At 41.5% G+C, this 21,846-nt stretch overlaps 1 pseudogene; it reads left to right on the top strand.

Moving 5' to 3' along the window:
* Positions 1–596: 596 nt before the first annotated feature.
* The window catches only part of LOC118837008, a 39,664-nt pseudogene continuing 18,414 nt past the window's right edge, over positions 597–21,846 (top strand).

Genomic DNA, 21,846 nt, shown 5'->3' on the forward strand with positions numbered 1-21,846 from the left:
GAATTTTGGAGAGCTTAGGCAAGTTCCTGCCTTTTCTTTGCCATCTTGGCTCCATTCTCCATCCTTCCCCTCATAGCAGGCTCTTAATGAATATTGCTTGTATTTAATCCAATTATTGGGGACAATTGTCTCTTGCCCTTTGATGGTGGGGGCAATAGCCGGAAATGGCTTGAGACCTAATAATCTTCAATGTCTGCCAGCCATAAGCACCTTTTATGTAGCTCTGTGTAGTTACAAGACAATATGATAGACAAAATTAAGCTCAATGAAATGGAGTTCTACCATAACATTTAAAAATAATGGATCATTGAAACTGCGAGTTAGACAAATGAAAAGACTTACTTTAGGGTACGTTGGATAGGAAAGAGGTAAATAATCAGGTCAATGAAAAGTCTCCTAAGTCTAGTTCTGGACCACCGTTTAAATGTCTATTTCATTTTCATCATTTTCTCATTTCATCATGTAGCCTAACCCCATTTAACTCACCAAGTGAGAGATCAGAGATGACTGATGCCAGGCAGAAAGATTGTGAAATCAATAAGCCTTCTTGCCCCAGGCCTTGACTATTACCATTCCCATCCTCTCTCCTTAGGAAAATGGAAGCTAAGGAGGTACTTACCAAAATCCAGGAGGAGCTCACCTGCTCCATTTGTAAGGATTATTTCAAAAACCCCATCACTATTGACTGTACCCACAGTTTTTGCCAACGTTGTCTTCTCAAAAGCTGGCAGGAAGCCTCTACTTCTTTCTCTTGCCCTGAGTGCCAAGAAGTCTCCCAGAAAAGAGAATTTCAAATGAATTTCCATCTGGGCAAGCTAGCTGTCCTTGCCAAACAGTACAGACCCCAGAACCTACAGAACCCTGAAGGACAAGACAACAGTGAGGGATGTGAAGAATCCAAGGAAGAACAGACTCCACTCTCTCAATCTGAAACATGTTCTGAAAAAGGGGAACATGAGACTCACACACTTTCTGGGTTAGAAGAGGCTGCTGAGACCTACAGAGTAAGTAGAGTGCCTTATGGGAAATTTCCTAGATGATATGAGACCCACTGACAGCAAACTTCTCAGCTGCAAGAATGTTAGGTCACAAGGGTGAAGCATAGAATCTCAGAGTTACAAACGATCTCACAAACCATCTAAACTATATGCAGGAGGAAACTTTCCTACAAAATACCCATAAAGTAGTCAGGCATCCAGTGTCTGCTTGAAGATATTCAGTGACTAATCCTGAGGCAGCCTGTTCTACTTCTGAAAGGGGAAAAAAAAATCCTAGGAAGTGCAATGACCTTCTTAAAATAGGTCACTCCAAACTGGGCACAATCCTTCAGAAGGGGTCACATAAGTGCAGAGTATAACAGGACTGTCAACTATCTTGTTTGGAGCAGAACCTGTCTATTGGGGAAGTCTAAATTCTCTTAATAAAAATTGGGCTGACTTGTTCCTTTTCTCTTCACATTCTGGCTCCAACCTACCTTTTATCTTTTACTTCATTACCCCCCATCTCTCCCCACCCCCCACACCACTTCACAAATACAGTAAGACCCACTTATCCAATTACCAATGATTGTATTATAAAAAGTTTGGATTCAACTGATGTGCTTGTGACATTGTAGATGCTTCTTCTACAGAAGAAGCTTCGGGAGTCCCAGAGTCACTTATGGCAGGAACTAAAAGAAGTTTGGCAATTGATATCCAAGGAAAAGCAGAAAATAATTGTAAGTATCTGGCTCTTGCTCCTGCAAGAAGAGTCGTCCTGAAGCTAGCTGGCAGTCAAGGCTAAGTCTAGTGGGTTATAACAAGGGCTACTTTTTGAAAGGCCACTCACAGAACTAATCTCCTGAAATTAGGCCCATAAGGCAAACTACAATGCACTTGGGAATTCACTGCAAATGTTGATGTTTCAGAGAGTGGGCAAGAAGTGTGGGAGTTAGGAAGAAAGAATCCCATGTCGGGTTGTAGTGACTGAGGGAAGATTGTCTGGTGAGGGGATATTTATTTGTACCCCATCATCTTGAAAGAGAGAAAATTACTCTCCAAGAGAGGCCGGAAAACTTACTGTTTGTGATGGTGCTGGCAGGGGCCAAACAATTTGTCTGTGAGTAATCCTGTTCATTGGACTGCTTTGAGAAGAGCAATTTTGTCTGGTTGAATTTTGAAAGGACAGTTGTGGAAATGAGGGGACATATACAGGATGTCTGAGTGGAGCAGGCTGAGGGCCTAATAACCAACTAGGGAAAATAAGAGTTTATCAGGATCTGAGTAGCCAGACTTCTTGTATCCTTGCAGAGGCATATTAATGACTGGAAAGAGATGATCAGATTTGAATATAAGAGAATGCACCAATATTTGCATGAGGAAGAACGGCAATATCTAAAAGAGCTAGAAAGGGACAAAATCAAGAGTGGTCAAAATGTCAAAGAGGACATGATCCAGATGACTGAACATAGTGAAAGGCTGATGGCAATGATCATAGACCTCGAGGAAGAAGGCCAGAAACCCTATGCCGAGCTAATGCAGGTGAGAACTGTGGAGACCTTGTCAGAGGAAGGTGCACTGGGCTGCCCCCCAAGAGGCAAGGAGCCAAAGGTCCCTTCTGTGTTCAACAACCGAGACCTTGCATGGGTCTTGCTTGACTCCCTCACTGGCTGTCACCCCCAAAAGGCAGAACCTGCCCACTTAACCTGATAGATTTCATATCTTGCGTTCAGCTTCTTCTAACACTTGTGATTCAGTAAAATAGAATGTCTTGGGATTCACATTGAGGATGGGGCAGGAGACTGTGGAGAATCTGACTTCTGAGATTCCTTGGGAGACAGTGACACAGACAGGAGGGCAAGGAAGTGCTTTATAAGCACCACTAACCCTTTTTCTTTTTCTTCCTCCAGGATGTGAAAGACACTTTGAGCAGGTGAGTTTCCATTTAGTCTCTAAGTGAGGAGTTTGTGGGTTGGGGCAGGGAGCAGGCGGTGTGTACTGAAGGAGAAGGATAGTAAATACCAAAGTACCTCTATGAAGCCTGACATGTGTGCCCAAATCCCTAAGGAGGCCTTGGTAACCATGTACAGAACAGGCCAGTGGGGTACAGTGAAGTTACCTAACCAAATCTGTCTTTTCTTATTTTTTCAGGAGTGCATCATTGCTGCTCCAGAGGCCTAAGCCTGTCACAATCATCCCAGAGTTGTGGCAGTGTAGCATCACTGGGATGAGGGAAATGCTGTACATGTTCCAAGGTAAGATCCTCATGCAAGAATCCAGTTGGTATTCCTTTGGTCACAGGGCACCACTTGAACCACTGCCTCATCTGAGATGGATGGAAAAATGTGGAAGGGAAATCTGTGCTTTAGGTCATTGAAAGCTCCAGAAAACTGGTTCCTAGGTTGGCCCTGCCCTGACAGGATAAGGGAGGTCTGGGAATGCAGGGGTGGCAGCGGCATGCGCTTTAGCCTGAAATATGAGGGTTTCCATTTTAGGTCAGCTGAGGGGTAAAAGAGGTTGTGCAAACAAGAAGCCTTCTTGTTCTGTGGATTCCCCACTACCTGGGAATCAGAACCACTGCTTAGTGTTGAACACGAGTAGGGCCTTCCTATTATTATTATTATTAGTGAGGCATTTGGGGTTGAGTCCAAAGTTATTCAGCTATAAGGTAGCTAGGTGAGTGAGTAGAGCACTGGCCCTGACATCAGGAGGACCTGGGTTCAAATGTGACCTCAGACACTTGACACATGTACTAGCCGTGTGACGTTGGGCAAGTCACTTAACCCCAATTGCCCTGCCCAGAAAAAACCCCAAAACAAAGTTGTGCGGCTAGTAAGTGTTCAAGTTTCTGAGACTGGATTTGAACTTGGGTCCTCCTGACTCCAGGGGTCCCTCCCCCTCCCTACTGCCTTCCCCCTCCTGCACCATCTAGCTACCCCTTCCTATTGCTTTTACCCAACCATTTCCTCTATTTTCTGCAGTGAACATCACCCTGGATGCTGAAACAGCCAATCCTTGTCTCATCATCTCTGAGGATCTAAAGAGTGTAACCAATGGAGGTACCTTGCAGAAGGTGCCCAACAGTCCTGAGAGATTGTCTTTCAATGCAGTAATGGCTGTGCAGGCCTTCAGTTCAGGCAAACACTATTGGGAGGTGGATGTGAAAGGACAGTCTGAGTGGGCTGTGGGTGTCTGTAAGGAATCCCTAAACAGGAGGAATAGCAGACATGATGCCCCTCAAGAAATATTCCTGCTCAGCTGCCACCAGGAAGCAAATGCTCCTTACGTTCTGACCTGCTTTCCATTTTCAAGGCAGCAGGTGAGGACGCCTATACACCAGCTAGGAGTGTTTTTGGACTGTGTTTCTCAAACACTCCTGTTTTACGATGTTCTTGAAGACACTATTGTATTTTCTTCTCCTTCTCTACACTTTTCAGAGCCTCTCAGGCCCATTTTTTTGATTGGCCACTCAGTGACAGGGGAAAATGTACCATCCATGACCATCTGTCCTCTGAACACTGATGTGTGAGGGAGATGATGCCGCCTCTGGGCCTCCTCTCACGAAGGAGCTCATAGAATAGACACCATGAATACTGTTCAGAATGGTTTATATGGAAAGGGACAAATCTCTCTTAGAGCTGAGAAAGAGCTGCCTAGCCAATGAATAGAATTAATATTTTCACTCCACAATCCAAACTTTAAGATGATAATTCCTTAATGGTTACTTTCTTTGGTCTCCAAAGAATGAAGTGTGTCTATCAGAATTCTGGAGAATATCATAATTCAATTACTTTAATTTTATTGAGAATGTAGTATATGGAATAAACATGTTTTAGGTTCATTTCAGTAAATGTTTTATCTGTTCCCTGTTCAAGTTTATAAGTTATGTAAGGGTAGGAATTATAAATAAACTTTTTTTTATATCCCTGAGTGATTGACCCAATTAATCAAGAATTTATTAAGAAATTGAGGGAACATGCATAGGTATATCTCTCTCCTCTTCCCCTCCCACATCCCCCTGCCCGAGTTCTCACCTACCTACATGACTTTGGGTTTTCTATTACTTTTTCAGCAAGTACCCAAGTCAGATATCTTTCCCTGGCCACTGCCCTCTCCCATTTTTCTCCTTCGTTTTCTGTTGTCTTCCCCCGTTAAATTGCAAAGGTCCTTGAGGGTGGAGACTATTTACTTTATTCATATTTCTACCCCCAGGATTTAACACAGTGCCTAATACATAGTAGGAACTTAATAAATGTTTATTGACTGACTAATGGGTGGCCCCTGGCATGCATACATGATGTCTTTCTTCCCCCTCTCCCCCTCCCTCCCAACTAATTCAATAAACACTTAACACCTACCATGGTCAACAGCCACAGCAACTTTCTATCCTTTTAAATCTGTTTTATTATGAAGTATTTTGTATGTGTATTATGATCTAGTTATGGCATTACATTCCTCTAAGACCTGCAATGGCTCCCTACTGCCTGTTGAATAAGAGTGAAACTACCCTTTTCTGGCATTCTCTCATACAATCTGGTGCCAAAGTAGTTTTACAGACTCATTTCACACTATTTTCTGTGTAGTCAATGGTTAGGCCTGCTGGCCATCCCAATTGTCTCCTGTATGAGCTTAACCTCCCTACCTGTATCTTTATGGTCATAATGCTCTCTAATACCTGGAATCATGGCACCACTCTGATACCCCTAAGAAACCTACTCACTACTGCTGAGTAAACCTCATTCCTACATACCACTTGGCAAATTTATTACATGGATACCTCATATACATTTTTGACTTGATTATTTTGTGGAACATTTAATTGTATAGGTCATATCAATAAGCTAGATGGTAAGGTCCAAAATCAAGCACCATGTCTGTGGCAAACTTTTGTCTGAATTATTCAGTGTTGGACATTGTGTTCTTTCTGCATTTCAAAAATTCTTAATAGGTATTCAAATGACTATATTATCAGATCTGTCCCAAAGGAAATAAGTCCTCAGATTCCTCATCCTACTATAGCGAGGCCAGCTAAGTACTCTAGAGGTGCTCTGCCTTTAACATTATTTGTGATCAGACAGTATTTGACTGGTTTGATTGACATTTTACCACAATAGCTGCTTGCCTCTTATTGGCACATCAGGTTGGACTTAAAGAAAAAAAAGGTTTGATTTTGGTAGCCTTGCTTGGAATGAGAAGATCTGGATTCAAGTCTTAGGAGCTATGTGACTTTTGGTAAAATGTTTCTCCAATCTGGGCCCCAGTACTTCATCTCTAAGAGAGGGTCAATGGTCTAGGGGGTATACCACTGACTTCAGAGTGAGGAAGAACTGGGTTTGAATCCTCTGACATACTGCCTTGTGACCCTGGGCAAGTCACTTAACCCTGTTTGCCTCAGTTTCCTCATCTGTAAAATGGGCTGGAGAAGGAAATGGCAAACCACTCCACAATATTTGCCAAGAAAACTCCAAATGGGGTCACAAAGAGTCAGACATGACTGAAATGCCTGCACACCAAAAAGGTCAGTTTTGCTGACTTGCATTGGCAAAGGGAGTTTTTTTTTTTTATCAGGAAGCCCCTACATGAATAAAATCACAGATATTCCTTTCCTTCTCCCCCAAAATTACATATCATGGAGTCAAGAGGGAGTCTTACCAGGACCTGGTCACCTTCCTCTTTTCCTTTCCTGCCCACCTACCCTTCACATATTAAAGGTTGTCAAAGAGCCCAGCAGGCATCTGCTTCAGGGAGCCCTTTTCTTCTTCAACGCTAGCTCCCATTGCCCAGTTCCCACCAGGCGCTGGATGCCCCTTCTTAGATGTATACACATCTCCCCAACCCTGCCTTCCCTCTTTCTTTCTGAGGTAATACCCAGAGCTCCCCTCCAGATTTCAGACCCATTGTCTACTTCATGATCATCACTGGTCAAGCATCTCCCGCCCTGTCATTGCTCTCCAATATGTTCTCAGCCCATACAACCCACCCTGGGTCCTGGGGCTTTCTATCTGCTCTGAAGCTAGACTCTACCTTAATTAGAATGGAAGCTTCTTGAGAGCAGGTACTTCCTCTCATCGAAGTCCAGTGACAAGACAAAGTCAGACAACTGGTGATAATCCAGATGTAGTGAATGACTAAGCTCTCAGTGCTCCAAGGTTGCTGCTTCAGTCTCCTTCACGGCCATTGGAATAAATTGTTTCCATCTGCCCATTCCACCAGGGGAAGTCTTCACATACTTGGGCTAGGCATACCCCTAACTCACCTATGGACCCATTGATTACCTTACATCTGGTTTAGTTCATCTGCCAAGATAGTTTTATTGGAGTGTAGCCACTGCACATGCTACAGCTTGTTGGAGCCACAGGTACTGATGCTCAGACAATTTTTTGCCGCCACTGCTTGTCTGCCTTCCTTGAATTTTGTTTTGATTTTCGGATTTCAGCCAACTTCTTCAGGACCTGTCCCCCTACCCCCTGCATGGCCTCTCCTTTTAGATCTTTAGATTTAGATTTACATTGTCTAACTTTTGGACTTAGCTTGTTCACACTAAACATCTGACCCCCAACTGAGCAATGATTTCTCAGTCACAGCCCCATTCCTACCCCGCTCCCCAAACTGGGGAGGTTCAATCAGAACCTTGGACACCTCCACCATAAAAGATCTTGATGGTCCTGACCCCTTGCCCCACTATGAAGTCCTAGGTAAATGCTGTCCAATGGAAGGTGTGCCTTGTACCCATGACATCTAAAAACAAAATGAAATTAGTGGCAAATTTATATCACAGTCAAATTCACAAATATGGGATCATGCATTTTGTCAATTAGGGAGACTAACAATATTTAGAGGATGGTGAAACAACAATTGGTATTCAACACATTTGACAATGACATAGACATTGAGTCTTTGTGGTACAGTAGAAAGAGCACTGGATATAGAATCTGATGTCCTGGATTCAAATCCTGACCCTTCCATTTACTACCTGGTGTAAATTATTTTGCTTCTGTAGACTTCAGTTTCTTCATCCAGTAAAAGAGGAGATTGGACTTAGATAACTTCAAAAATTCCTTTCAATTCCAAACCCATTATCTTACGTGATAAGGGGCAGAGCAAACAAACATACCTCCCCCCCGCCCCCACACACACACTAACACACACTCTATAAAGTATTAGGGCTTTTGTTATTTTTCAACCATTTTTCAGTTGTGTATGACTCTTCATGACCCCCTTTGGGGTTTTCTTGGCAAAGAGACTGGAGTGGTTTGCCATTTTCTTTTCCAGCTCATTTTACTGATGAGAAAATGAGGCCCACGGGGTTAAGTGATTTGTCACACAGCTGTAAGTGTCTGAGGCCAGATTTGAACTTAGGTCTTCCTAATTCCAGGCCTGGTGTTCTATCTACTGAACCACCCAGCTGCCCATCAGGGTAAAGCTAAGGCTACCTTTTTTTCCTTTGGAAGTATTACACAGACAGCCCCTGTGAGGGTCTTGGGTGTTCACTCTCAAAATGCAGATTCTAGTCTCAACTCTGCTGTCAGCTGACCATGTGAACATGTATCATCTTCTACTTCCCCGAGCCTTTCTTCTATCATCTCTAAAATAGGAATGATAAAGTCATTTTACTTTAAGGAGAATATTGTATGTTGAAGCACATAGAAAAGTAAAAAAAAAATTATGCCAGGGTGAGAGATGTTTTAATGCTCTCAATATTCCTGCATCAGAGTCCTCCAATATCTCATTGCAGCATGAAGGCAGCCTTGGGTTCTCCAAGGCTGTACAAATGGAACCCTATCTCTGACTGGGCTTTGGTGAGGGTCTTTTCAGCTATCATCCAAGAAGGAGCCCAGTTAAGTCCCAATAGGCCCGTGGATCAGGCTGGCCAACACATGTTAAAATTCTTTGGACATAGGATTTCACAAAGAATGTCAACTAATAGAAGAGTTGGGATCTGCAGAGGTGGACAGGTGTGTCTGGGACTTATTTCTAAATGTTTAACAACTGGCTCTCTGGGGGTGGGGGGGAATTATGTACAACACACTTTTAAGATCACACTGCATTCTTCACATTTTCTCCATCATTTTCTTATGTCTAGACAATTGTTATGACAATAAATCAAGTCCTGATATGGTCAGTCATTTCTTCAGTCACATCTGACTTTCTCAGAAAACCCTTTGGGGTTTTCTTGGCAAAGATACTGGAGTGGTTTGCAATTTCTTTCTCCAGCTCATTTTATAGCTGAAGAAACTGAGGCAAACAAGGTTAAGTGACTTGCCCAGGGTCACAAAGCTAGTCAGTATCTGAGGCTAGATTTGTGTCAGGTTTTCCCGACTCCAGGTCGGGTGCTCTATCCAATGCACGTGCACCAGCATGTGACAAAAAACTAGATATTTGAAAACTGTTAAATATGAATGATATATTTAGTTATAAACAGGTAATAATAATGATGATAATATTTATGATAATAGCATATTTTCATTTTAAAATCTTGGCTATTATGAAAGTACATGAGGTGTTTTAAAGATGTGGCTTCAGCATCTTGATGATGAATCAACTATTAGGTATTTGTGTGTGTTGTGTGGTTCATCCTTTGTTCTCAAAGAGGATTATGACATCAGGGAGATGACATGACTTGCAATTCAATTGGATTTGAGTGAGGGAGGGCTGTGCAGAGTCACCAGCTTCACTTTCTTCTCCGCCAGTGGACAGATATAGATCAGGAAGGCTGGAGATGGCCCAGGATGCAGTGGGAGATCTTGGCCTTTGGAAGCTGTGGTCTTTTCATGTTTTTACTTTGAGCGAGGCAATACCCATTCAGTGAATAGGCCTCTTTAAGAAGTTGAGTCAAGGGATGGTTCCTTGAATAAAAAACATCAAATTTGGAAGCAAAGACCCTCAGGGTTCCTGGTCAAAAGAGACACAGTTGTTATTTACATTCACCCTGACCCAGGAGGGCCCCAAAAAATAAGCATTATGTGGTGCTTGGGCAGGGACCTATTATTATCCAACATGAGATTCTGAGTAAATTGGGTTTAAGGTTTGGTCTTTGAGAAAGAAATCTAGCCAGTAAACCCTAAGTTATCTAGGTAGGTTTAAGCCATCAAAATTAACCTTCCTTTGGGCAGAACACCCTTAGGTAAGGCATGATATGATCTGAGAGGAGAGGAGAGGAGAGGAGGGGAAGGGAAGGGAGGAGAGGGAAGGAGTTGCCCAACTGGAACTGGCCAGCTGGGTCCCCATTAGGGTAGCTTATACTACTCACAGATTGTGGTTTATCCTTCGTCCTCAAAAAGGACCATGACATCAAGGAGATGATGACGTGACTTGCAATTTTATTTATAAGCAAAGGATTAATGAAATGTTAACTGTTAGGAAAACATTAGGAAAAATATTGAAGTTCTAAGTTACGGCTAATGAAATTCTGCCATTTAAGGTAAAAATTCCTGGGACTGTAAACTTAGTGTTGCTTTGAGCCTTGATTTCCAGAGTAATGATGCATGTTATTGCATTCTTTTAATAAATATTGGAGATGAGAAGGACTGGGAAGTATGGTCCCTCTAAACATCAGCAAAATAATGCTTTTGCTTAATCAAGACCGTTAGAAATTAGTTTTTATAAAAGAAATAATAGAGTCCTGTGATCTCTGACAAGTCATGGTGGGGAAAAAACAGAAAAGGACCATAGATTTCAAGCTGGAATGGACCCTAGAAGTGCTCTAGTCCAAACCAACATTCTATAGATGAAGAAACTGAGAGCCAGAGAAATTAAGTGACTTGTCCAATGTCACACCATTCATAAATGGCAGAACCAGGATTCTAACCCCAATCCTTTGATTTCAAGACCAGAACTCTCTCCTGTACCACACTGCCCTAGATAATGTTGTCAAAGAAGCTATTACTCACTTTGTACCTCAGATCCAATAGCACCAACCTTTTCAGTGTCCTCTGTACCCAAGACCTCAGGCAGCATAAAGCATGACTCATTACATAAGACGTCCCCAGAGACATGCAAAACACAAGTGAACACAAACAACAACGCACTTGGAAAACCAGATCCCTCTAGTCACACTCTTCTGACACAAAGGACCATCTACTCTCTTTTTCCCTTCTTTCAAAGAGAATAAGTTCTGCTATCACAGTGTAGTGGACCAGGCTACAAAACACAAGCCAAAAGGTAATAATTAATCATCATCATCATAATAACTAATATTGGTGGAGCTCTTACTATGTGCCAGGAACTCTGCTAAATACAAATATTATCTCACTCAATCCTCACAACAACCCTGTGAGGTAGGTGCTAGTATTATCCTCTTTTTACAGTTGAAGAAACCGAAGCAAACAGAGGTAAGTGACTTGCCCAGGGTCACCCAGATAGTCAGTGTAAGAGGCTGGATTTGAGCACAAGTGTTTCTGATTTTATGCCTAGTGCTCTATCCACTGCTGCCCCTGGCTTTTCCTACTTGGAAGTGTATTGGAGTCAGCTCTAGCAGGGCATAATCCAATTATTTAATTTTCAGTGTAAGCATTCACATCTCAGAAATCAACAACTGCTACAATTCAGGGCTTGAAGTATTATTTTGTTGATTGTCTAGACTTCAGAAAGTGCTAATAATGCGGATTAAACTTAAAAGTGTGGGGAAAGGAGAAGAAAAAAATTTTTTTCAATTACATGTGCATACATATCTTCCTCCCATACCCCAGAACCTGGTTGTTAAACATTTACCAGAACACTCCTTACTGCTCTATAAACATGCTTGAGCTCTGCAGGAACACAGTAGAAGGCTGAGGCAATGAAGTCGTCACTAGATTGGAAGCCTAGTAAGATAATTAATAATTACTACTACTACTGCTACTACTGCTGCTGTTGCTGCTGCTAATAATAATAACAAACAAGTTTGTAAATAGGTTTGCAAAGTGCTTTATGTCCCATATCTCATTTAAACATCACCACACTTCTGGTCCTACTTCTCCTTACATCTTCTGCTGGATGCAGGCAGCCCTAATACAGAAGAAACCTGTGCTCTTGCCAGAGCCACTGGCAGCAGCTATTGCTTTCCACTTCCACAGTTCAGCTTCCCTGCCTTCCTTGATGGTGTAATAGATGAATCAGCAATCTGATTGCTTTTGTCCCTTTCTTGCTCTATAGCACAGACTCTTAACCATTTCTGTGTCATGGACCCCTTTGACAGTATGGTGAAATCTTTGTGCATCTCCTTAGAATAATGGTTTAAAACAGATAAAATGGACAGGATGACAAAGGAAATCAATTATATTGAAATAAAGATGTATTCCTTTCTCGTCTGAGCTCATGGACCCCCCTGAAATGATTAAGAAGCCCTTCTCTGCAGGATTCCTTTGGAGAAGAGTACTAGCAGCACAGACTACATGATTCATTGAGCTTGAAGTCATTTGATAACTTGAAGTCATTTGATTCTTCAATTAACATGGTTTGCTATATGAATCTCCTGAACTAGAATCAGCAGGAAGGTGCTTGGAGTGTGTTTGCCCTGACGTGAAGGTGGGTTCACACTGAAACATCTCTGCCTTTTTATGTAGTGCCCCCCAAACCAAGAGTTTCTACTTATGCTACAGTTTGGCCAGCCTTCTGGTGAGAAATCCACGGTATTTTTAGAATTCTTGGTATAGAGCCAGTACTCCATGCAAAAAAAAAATGTGGCCTTGAAAGAACTAGGATTTAATCAATGCCATTGGCCTTACAGGCATCAGAGCTAAACTGGATGACATGTGCGTCCTAAATCCCATAGCTGCATGACCTTCCCAAGTCTTTTGATGAAAAAGAACAACCTCAATTTACTGACATTGAATAAATCACAAAGGCGATTATTTGTATATATTGATATGCACAGTACCTTCTGTGATGCAGTGGTGGAGAGGTTGGAAGAATCTTAGATCTGTACATCATAGATCTGAGTTCCTGTCCTGGCTCTGCAACTTACTAACAATATGATCTAGACAAGGTGCTGAACCTATAAGCATCTAAGTTCCTTTTTATCTGTAAAATGGGAAAATCGTACCTGCATTATGTACTTCACAAACTTGTTGTGTGGATCAAATGACAACATATGTTGTAAGCCCTAACAATCCATTCTGCAGTAAGAGGAAACTGAGGCAGAGCTCCAAGCATAAACCAATTTATTAGGGAGACTAGTGGTCCCTAATCTATTGAATCTAAGACTCTGTAGTCAAGGACCCCTCTGTTTGAGGAGAAATTTCTTTTATAGCCATTGAGGAAGTACCACAAATAGAATGAGGTGGTATAATTCTTCGGTTGGCTATTTCCAGAAGGGAGAAGCCCATATGATTGATCAAGATGAGGAAGTAAAACTTCCATATTGGGAACTCCCATATATGGCCATGTTCCCATATTTGGCCAAGGGAGATGTCCCTTAAATACCACTGTTTAGTCAGTGATTAGGCAACAAGACTCTGGGACTTTTCACAAGCATGCAATGAATATTGGTCATGAAAGAACAGAGAGAGTGGGGAAACTGTGTTTTTCTGGAACACAGCAGCTCTCAGAGCACATCCATAGGAGTGGAGTAGGGCAAAGTCCTAACACAAGTTAATATAAATCTTCACAACAGGTCTACCTAATACAATACAAATCTATCTTATGAATCAATTAAAAACAATATATTCATCGTTGTGGGTTAATTAATTCTAACCTACATAATTCTTACTGTAAGTTAACTAAGTCAAATTTAACCCTATCCTACTTATTCATAAAATCACTGATTCCACTACATCACAATGAACTAAGTAAATACTGATTAACTTGAATAGGGATATTAAAATTAAAATTATTCTAAATATGTAAGGTGCTTTGAAACAGCTATGTAGTGGCCTACCAGGATCAGATATTAAACCATACTATAAATTGGTGATCAAAACTGTTTGGTATTGGTTTAAAAAATGGGGAGGTATCTATAGGTACACAACATACAGACACAAATGAACACAGTAGCATAGAATTTAGTGAAAAACAAAACCCCCCATCTCCTGGGGTCACTATTCTACAAAACGGCTGGAAAAGTGTCTGGCAGAAATTGGGTATAGAGACCAATCTCATATAAGAAATACCAAGAAAGTCTCCAAATGGATATATGACTTAGACATAAAAAGTAACATCATAAACAAATTAGAGGAGCAAAAAAGAAAGTACTTTCTAACTTGTGGGAAAGCAATAGAGGGGATCACAGAAGATAAAATGGATAAGTTTGATTTATAAAAATTTAAAGTTATAAATTTTTTTTTAAAGTTAGTATCCAAAAAATAAAAAAAATACCCACCCCAGTGTAGTTAAAATTAAAGGAAAAATAAGTAACTTGGTGGGGGGGGGGGGAATCTTTTCAGCAAGTTTCTCTAAAAAAAGTCTCATATCTAAGATATATAAGTAATGGATTCAAATTTATAAGAACAAAAGCTATTACCTAATTGATAAATGGTCAAAAGATATGAACAGGAGGTTTTAAAAATCAAATTATCAACAACCATTTGAAGGAATTCTTCAAATCACTTAATAATTAGGAAAATACAAACTAAAGCTTCAAATTCTTTAGACTGTCAAAGATGATGCACAGAAAAGGAAAATGACCATTGTTGGAAGGGTTACAGGAAAGCAAACTAATGTACCATTGGTGGAATTATAAGTTAGTCCATTCATTCTCGAAAGCAATCTGAAACTACACTTAAAAATTCACTGAATTGTGCGTGTCCAACCATACCATTTCTAGGCTCATATGTTCAAAAATATTTATTCATAATGGAGAAGAACTGGAAATGAAGGAGGAACACATGAGCTAGGAAATCTCTGAACGAATTATGGTATATGATTGCAATTGAATATTATTAAGTTATAAGAATTAAATAAGCAGTTTCAGAAAAACTTGGGAAGACTCTATGAATTGATGTAAAGTGAACAGAATCAGGAGAAGTTATACAATAACAGCATTATAAAGAAAAACAACTTTGAAAGAATTAAGAACTCTGGTCAATGTAGTGATTAACCATAATTCCAGAAGAATGGTAATGAAACAGACTACCTACTTCCTAACAGAGAGTTGATGGACCTAAGACACAGAATGACATTTTCAGACATATACAATACAGGTAGCAAAAAAATTTTTTTTGAAGAAAAGAAAGAAAAAAGAGTCATTGAAACATATTCTTAAAGTTTCATGTAAAATATATTAATTAAATTTATATTTATATCTAAATATACATTTAAACAATACATTTAAAAGAAAAAATACACTGTACATAATAGAAGCTTGCAGTTTCACATAAAATAATTTTCTTCAGTTGTACTAAGTATATATAGAAATGCTCAATTTATTTCAAATTTCTTAAATTCAGAACTTAAAACAAAATTGAAGCACTATCTGCGTCAGTATTACTATGTAATTAGCAACTCAGTCAAGAAAGAAAGAAAGAAAAGAAGGAAGGGAGAGAGGGAGGGAGGAAGATACAGACAGACAGAGACACAGGGAGAGAGGAGAGAGAGAGAGGAAGGGAGAGAGAGAAAGAGAGAGGGAGAGAGGGGCGGGGGGGGGAGGGAGGAAGGAAGAAAGGAAAAGAAGGAGGGAGGGGAGAGGAGAAGAGTGAGTAGGAGAAGGAGAGGAAGAAGACACTCTTGTTTTGTTTTTTAATAGCTCTGAGCCCACACTATGCCATTGCATCCCACATCTCTCTCTAGTTGCTCCAGGCAAAGAGAAATAAAAAGAATTCTGCAATCATCCTCTGACTTGAAGACTTTGTGGAAGGCTATGAAAATTAAATGTAAAGTTAGTATAACACAGCATTGTGGATTTAGAATTGTAAAGGAACTTTAGAGATGATTAAGTCCAACGGCTACATTTTACAGATGAGAAAATTAAGGACCATAAAGGTAAAGGGTCATCCCAGGTCATCCCAGTGGAAGGTAGTTTCCTTTCAAATCCTAGCTCAGCCACTAATTAGCTGTATGATCTTAGCCAAATCACTTAATTTCTCTGAGTGTCAGTTTCTTCATCTATAAAAGGGGGAGACTAATAACAGCCTTACCCCCATGTGGAGTGGCTGGGAGAACCGAATTAGACAATGCACAGGTATTACAGTGGTTTATTATTCAGATGCCACACTTGATCTTCTTACTTTCCCATTCCCTACACATGCCATCTTGATTCCCACTTCTCTAGCTCTGCCTGTGCTCTGCCCTCTCCCTGAAATGGCTTCTATCTCTCGATTATCCTGCAAGGCCCAGCTGAGGCCCCACATCTTCCATGAAGTGCAATAGCTTGTGCTGGTCTATCCCTTCTGTGAACTCCTGTAACTCTCACCATCTACATCACACAGTTTAGAACTTAATTATACACTCTCTGGGTTTGTTCTATCATTATTTCATGTGTGTTAATCCTGTCTCCCTCACAAGATTATGACGGGTACCTCAAGGGCACAGATGAAATTTATGTTTCTTCTGCATCTCCAAGCCTGGTCATATACAGTAAGTGCTCAATAAATCCCTATAGATTGACTTATTAATTGAAATAACCAACTTTCCCCTGATCTCTGATTTCTTCAGAGACTTCTCACTCCTTTGACCCCTTCTCTAACTGCGTCTTCTCTTAGACTGAATGCTGTCAAGCTGGTTAAAATAGCAATAAACAGACTGTATTACATGGCATTCAGCTGCAGTAATAAACAATAAAGCATTTATAGGGATATATTTAAAATATTTCTTACATGCTTGGAATTTAAGGGAATTTCTGTGGGAAGAAATGGAAAGGTATTTCTAGTTAATGCCAGAGAGGCACCGAACAAATGTGAGGCACAAAAAAACAAGGTGATGGAGTCAAGAAAAAAACCCTCCTTCCTCACCATTTGTCATTTTTACCCGCTTTCCCAGGGCAGCTAGATGACTCAGTGAATAGAGGAGTGGGCCTGGAGTCAGGAAAACTTGAATTCAAATCCAGCCTCAGACCCTTACTAGCTGTGTGAACTTGGGCAAGTCACTTAACCTCTGTCTTCTTTCTTGTTGTTTGTCCTTTGTTCTCAAAAAGGACCATGACATGAGGGAGGTGATGCCATGATGTGCAAGTGAATTGGATTTAAGTAAGGGAGGGCTGTGCAAGGTCACCAGCCTCACTCTTTGCTCCAAAGTCATCTCTGTCCAGCGGTGAGATATAGATCAGGACAACTGGAGATAGCCCAGGATGCATTGGGAGACCCTGTTTAACTAAGGTCTTTAATGGGTCTCAGTTTGAATGAATCAACACCCATTCAGTGATTAAGGTTAGGTAAGAAATGAGGCAGAGAATGGCTTCTTTATCTAGTAAAAAATCAATCTGGGAAAGAAAGAAAGGGAGAGAGAGAGAGAGAGAGAGAGAGGAAGGAAGGCAGGAAGGCAGGAAGGAAGGAAGGCATTAAGGAAGGAAGGAATAAAAGAAGGAAGAAAGGCAGAAAGAAAAAGAAAGAAAGAAAGAAAGAAAAAGAAAGAAAGGAAGAAAGGAAGGAAGGAAGGTATATTAGGAAGGCAGAATTTATGATTTCAAAGAGAATCTCGTATGTGCCTAAAAGGTCCGGAACCGCAGGATATAAGGAATTCTCTAGGCAGAAGGCAGGAGAACTAAAGCATGTATTTACACCCCACAATAACAAGCCCACAAACCAGCGTCCCCATTTTGATATTTTCATCAAAAGCTTCCAGGCGCAATAAGTCCGCCTTACAAGAGTAACCAGGAGGCCACAGAGAAGCGAGATGGTATAAGGCAAAATCGTATACATGCTTCCCCTCTACGGTAAGAAGATTACCCACTAGCCTCTAGTCAGCTCTGCTACCGGCAGCTCAGCTTCGGCTGTAGGTGTCTCTGGCTCCAACCGGAAAAGGAAAGGAGGATCTTCAAGCCGTCCTCTCCCCTCTTATAGAGTTTTTGGCATCATCAAGTGCCGCCTGAACGACCAGGGCCGATTGGTTCTTGACTTGGCCCTTCCCCCTAGCGTAGACCACGTTAACATACTTCCCCTCAGCCAGCCCCACGACTCATCACACAGGAAGCTCTGGTCCTGCCCCGGAAGAGCAAGCCCCAGCGTCCAGGGAAGCTCAACGAGGCAAGTTGAGTCATTCAAAGAAAACAAAGTCCATTCTGGCTACGGAAGGAAGGAAGAAAGAAAGAAAGAAAAAGAAAGGAGGAAGGGGGGAGGAAGGAAGGAACAAAGAAAGAAAACACTGTATTGCCCTACTGGCCAGTTCCGGTTGGGTCCCCAGTGGGGCAACTCCTGTTTTCTACTCACAGAGGTTTTTGTTTGTCCTTTGTTCTCAGAGGGGACCATGACATCAGGGAGGTGAGATACCATGACATAAAAGTGAACTAGATTTAAGTGAGAGAGGGCTGTGCAAAGTCACCAGACTTGCTTTCTCTATTTGACTAGGAAGCAGCTAAGTGGTGCAGTAGGCTCGGATACTTAGCTTGCTGTATGAGTTATTTAAACTCTGTTTGCCTTAATTCACTGGAGAAGAAAATGGCAAACCACTCCAGTATCTTTGCCAAGGAAACCCCATGGACAGTATGGTCCATGGGGTCATGAAGGCTCAAACACGACTGAACAACAATAGCATGACAACAACCCATTTTCCCAAGTGACTCAAGACCTGGATATGAGGACAACTTCAATCTGGCAGTAGGAAGGAGGAAGAAGCCCTAGGAATATACTGAACATGCTCACGTGCCAGTGTCATGAGTACTTCATCATGATGAAGACATGTGTTTCATTGAAATGAGTGCTATTTTGGGAATCAGAGGTCCTGGGTTCAAATCTCTGCTCTGCCACTTAAGTAGCTGTATTACCTTGGACAAGTCACTTAATCTCCTTGGGACCTCAGTTTCTGTACTATACAATGAATTTGAACCAAATGGTTTCTAAAGCCCCTCCCTGGTCTAAATCAATTTTTTCCTAAATTACTACCCTGATATCATTTCCTGGATCCAAAAGAAAGACATTTGGACATATTTTTGGTACCATACTTAGAGCGGGAAAGATCTCCAACACTCAGCAGTTGTAGGACTCTAATGAGCAAGATGTGTAACCTCTTCAAGTTCCTGTTTCTTTATCTATAAAACGGACATAATAAATACCTGTAGAACCAGGTTTTTTGGGGGGTGTGATGACAATCAAGGGAGGTAATATATGAAATTCTCTTTGTACACTTAAAGCCCAATATCAAGGTGGGTTGTCGTACTAAGGTAAGTACCCCACCCCCATCGCTTGGCTCTTGTAGCCCGCTCCTTACCCATTGGGCGATAGCCCCTCACTCTTCCAGATAGACATATAGCCAGACTGACAGTTATGATGATAATTTTATTGTTAAAGATTGGTCAAACCAGAACATAATGAACAATCAACCACCACTTAGGTGGACGTACCCTATGCATAACGGAGAGGAGAGAGTGCTAGACTCAGACCCTGAAGATCTAGGCTCTACTTCCAGCTCTTTTTACCACGCTTGAGAATTCATTGCCACTCTCCAGGTTAGAATTTCTTTACAGATAAAATGAAGGCATTGGACTAGGTAATAATAATAGCTCACATTTATATTCGTGTTTAAGATTTGCAAAGCATTTTCCATAAATTATCTCATTTGATCCTCACAACAACCTGGGAGGTAAGAGCTAATATTATCCCCATTTTGCAGGTGAGGAAACAGTCTGAGAGATGTTAAGTAACTTGCCCAAGGTCACACCACTTCTAAGTCTTTGAGGTAGGCTTCAGTCTCAGGTCTTTATAACTGTGAGTTCATCATTCATTCCCCTATACCACGCTGCCTCTCTGAATTTCTTCCCACTTTAATATTCTGTAATTCTTCACGTCTTAACTGGTTCTTTAGACTAGACACTGCTTGTGGGGCTGGGAGCATCTCTCCTCCACACTCTCGAGCTTTCTTCAGTGCTGGGTACATAATAGGTATTTGATAAAGAGTCACTGATGAGGATGGGAAAGCTGACCTGACAAGCTCCAGATTACAGTTATCTGTTCTTTACAAACAACTTCTATTAGCCAGGGTGAAGGCAGACTTCTAAGTTTTAGACTTCTTTGGTCCAAAAAAAGAACTTGGATGTATAGGATAAAATATTCAAAACAAAAAAAAGAAAGAAAGAAAAGTTGGTGCCTATTGAATAGGGAATTATAGCAAATAAATTACAGCATGTCAATATAATAGAGTAATATTTCACTATTAAAATGACTATGAGGAATTAAGAGAAACAAAGAAAGGCATACATGAAGTGATACTGAATAAAGCAAAATGAGGTTAAAAACATTCATGTTGGCTACCACATAAATGAAATAACACTAAAATACATCAGAAGTCACATTGAGGACAACGGCCAATCTTGGTTTCAGAGTACTTATGATGAAATGCAAGTTTCTCCTTTAGGTAAAGAGGTGGTAGACTATGGGGGCAGAATAATGTATACTCTATCAGACTGTGTCAGTTGGTTTTGCTTTACTTTACTATTTTTCTTTATTATAAAGAAAGGTTCTGGGGGGCGGAGCCAAGATGGCGGCTGGTAAGCACGGACTAGAGTGAGCTCCGTACCCGAGTCCCTCCAAAAACCTATAAAAATGACTCTGAACCAATTCTAGAACGGCAGAACCCACAGAACAGCAGAGGGAAGCAGGGCTCCAGCCCAGGACAGCCTGGATGGTCTCTGGGGGAGGTCTATTCCACACGGAGCTGGGAGCTGGGAACGGAGTGGAGCAGAGCCCAGCCTGAGCGGCGTGGATGATCCAGACCAGAAGCCGGGCGCAGGGGGCCCTAGCGCCCTGAATATGTGAGCTGCGGCAGTTACCAGACCCCTCGACCCACAAACACCAAAGACTGCGGAGAAGGTTAGTGGGAAAAGCTGTGGGAGTGGAAGGAGTTCGCGGTTCGGCTTCCAGCCCCGGGGGCAGTGGAGGTGGGGCAGCCACAGCTGTTGTTACTTCCGGCTCCAGGCCCACCTGGTGGGAGGAATTAAGTGGCGGATCAGAGCAGGAGCGCAACAGCCTGCTGAAGATCTAAGCCCAGCCTAGACTGGGGGTCCTTGGGGAAGGAGGAGTGCGGCTCTACAGAGCTGGCACCTCCCCCCCAAACGTAGAACATAGAACTTGTTAGTCTACAAGCAGTCATACCCCACTGAAAAACTAAGGGTCAAGTTAGTTGGTTGGGAATATGGCCAGGCAGCGAAAACGCGCCCAGATTCAGTCTCAGACTTTGGATTCTTTCTTTGGTGACAAAGAAGACCAAAACATACAGCCTAAAGAAGACAACAAAGTCATAGAGCCTACAACCAAAGCCTCCAAGAAAAACATGAACTGGCCCCAGGCCATAGAAGAACTCAAAAAGGAGTTGGAAAAGCAAGTTAGAGAAGTAGAGGAAAAATTGGGAAGAGAAATGAGAAGGATGCGAGAAAACCATGAAAAACAAGTCAATGACTTGCTAAAGGGGACCCAAAAAAATACTGAAAAATACACTGAAGAAAACAACACCTTAAAAAACAGACTAACTCAAATGGCAAAAGAGCTCCAAAAAGCCAATGAGGAGAAGAATGCCTTGAAAGGCAGAATTAGCCAAATGGAAAAGGAGGTCCAAAAGACCACGGAAGAAAATACTACTTTAAAAATTAGATTGGAGCAAGTGGAAGCTAGTGACTTTATGAGAAATCAGGATGTTATAAAACAGAACCAGAGGAATGAAAAAATGGAAGACAATGTGAAATATCTCCTTGGAAAAACCACTGACCTGGAAAATAGATCCAGGAGAGATAATTTAAAAATTATTGGACTACCTGAAAGCCATGATCAAAAAAAGAGCCTAGATACCATCTTTCAGGAAATTATCAAGGAGA

Source organism: Trichosurus vulpecula, chromosome 2, assembly GCF_011100635.1.
Source record: "Trichosurus vulpecula isolate mTriVul1 chromosome 2, mTriVul1.pri, whole genome shotgun sequence".
Taxonomy (NCBI): Eukaryota; Metazoa; Chordata; class Mammalia; order Diprotodontia; family Phalangeridae; genus Trichosurus; species Trichosurus vulpecula.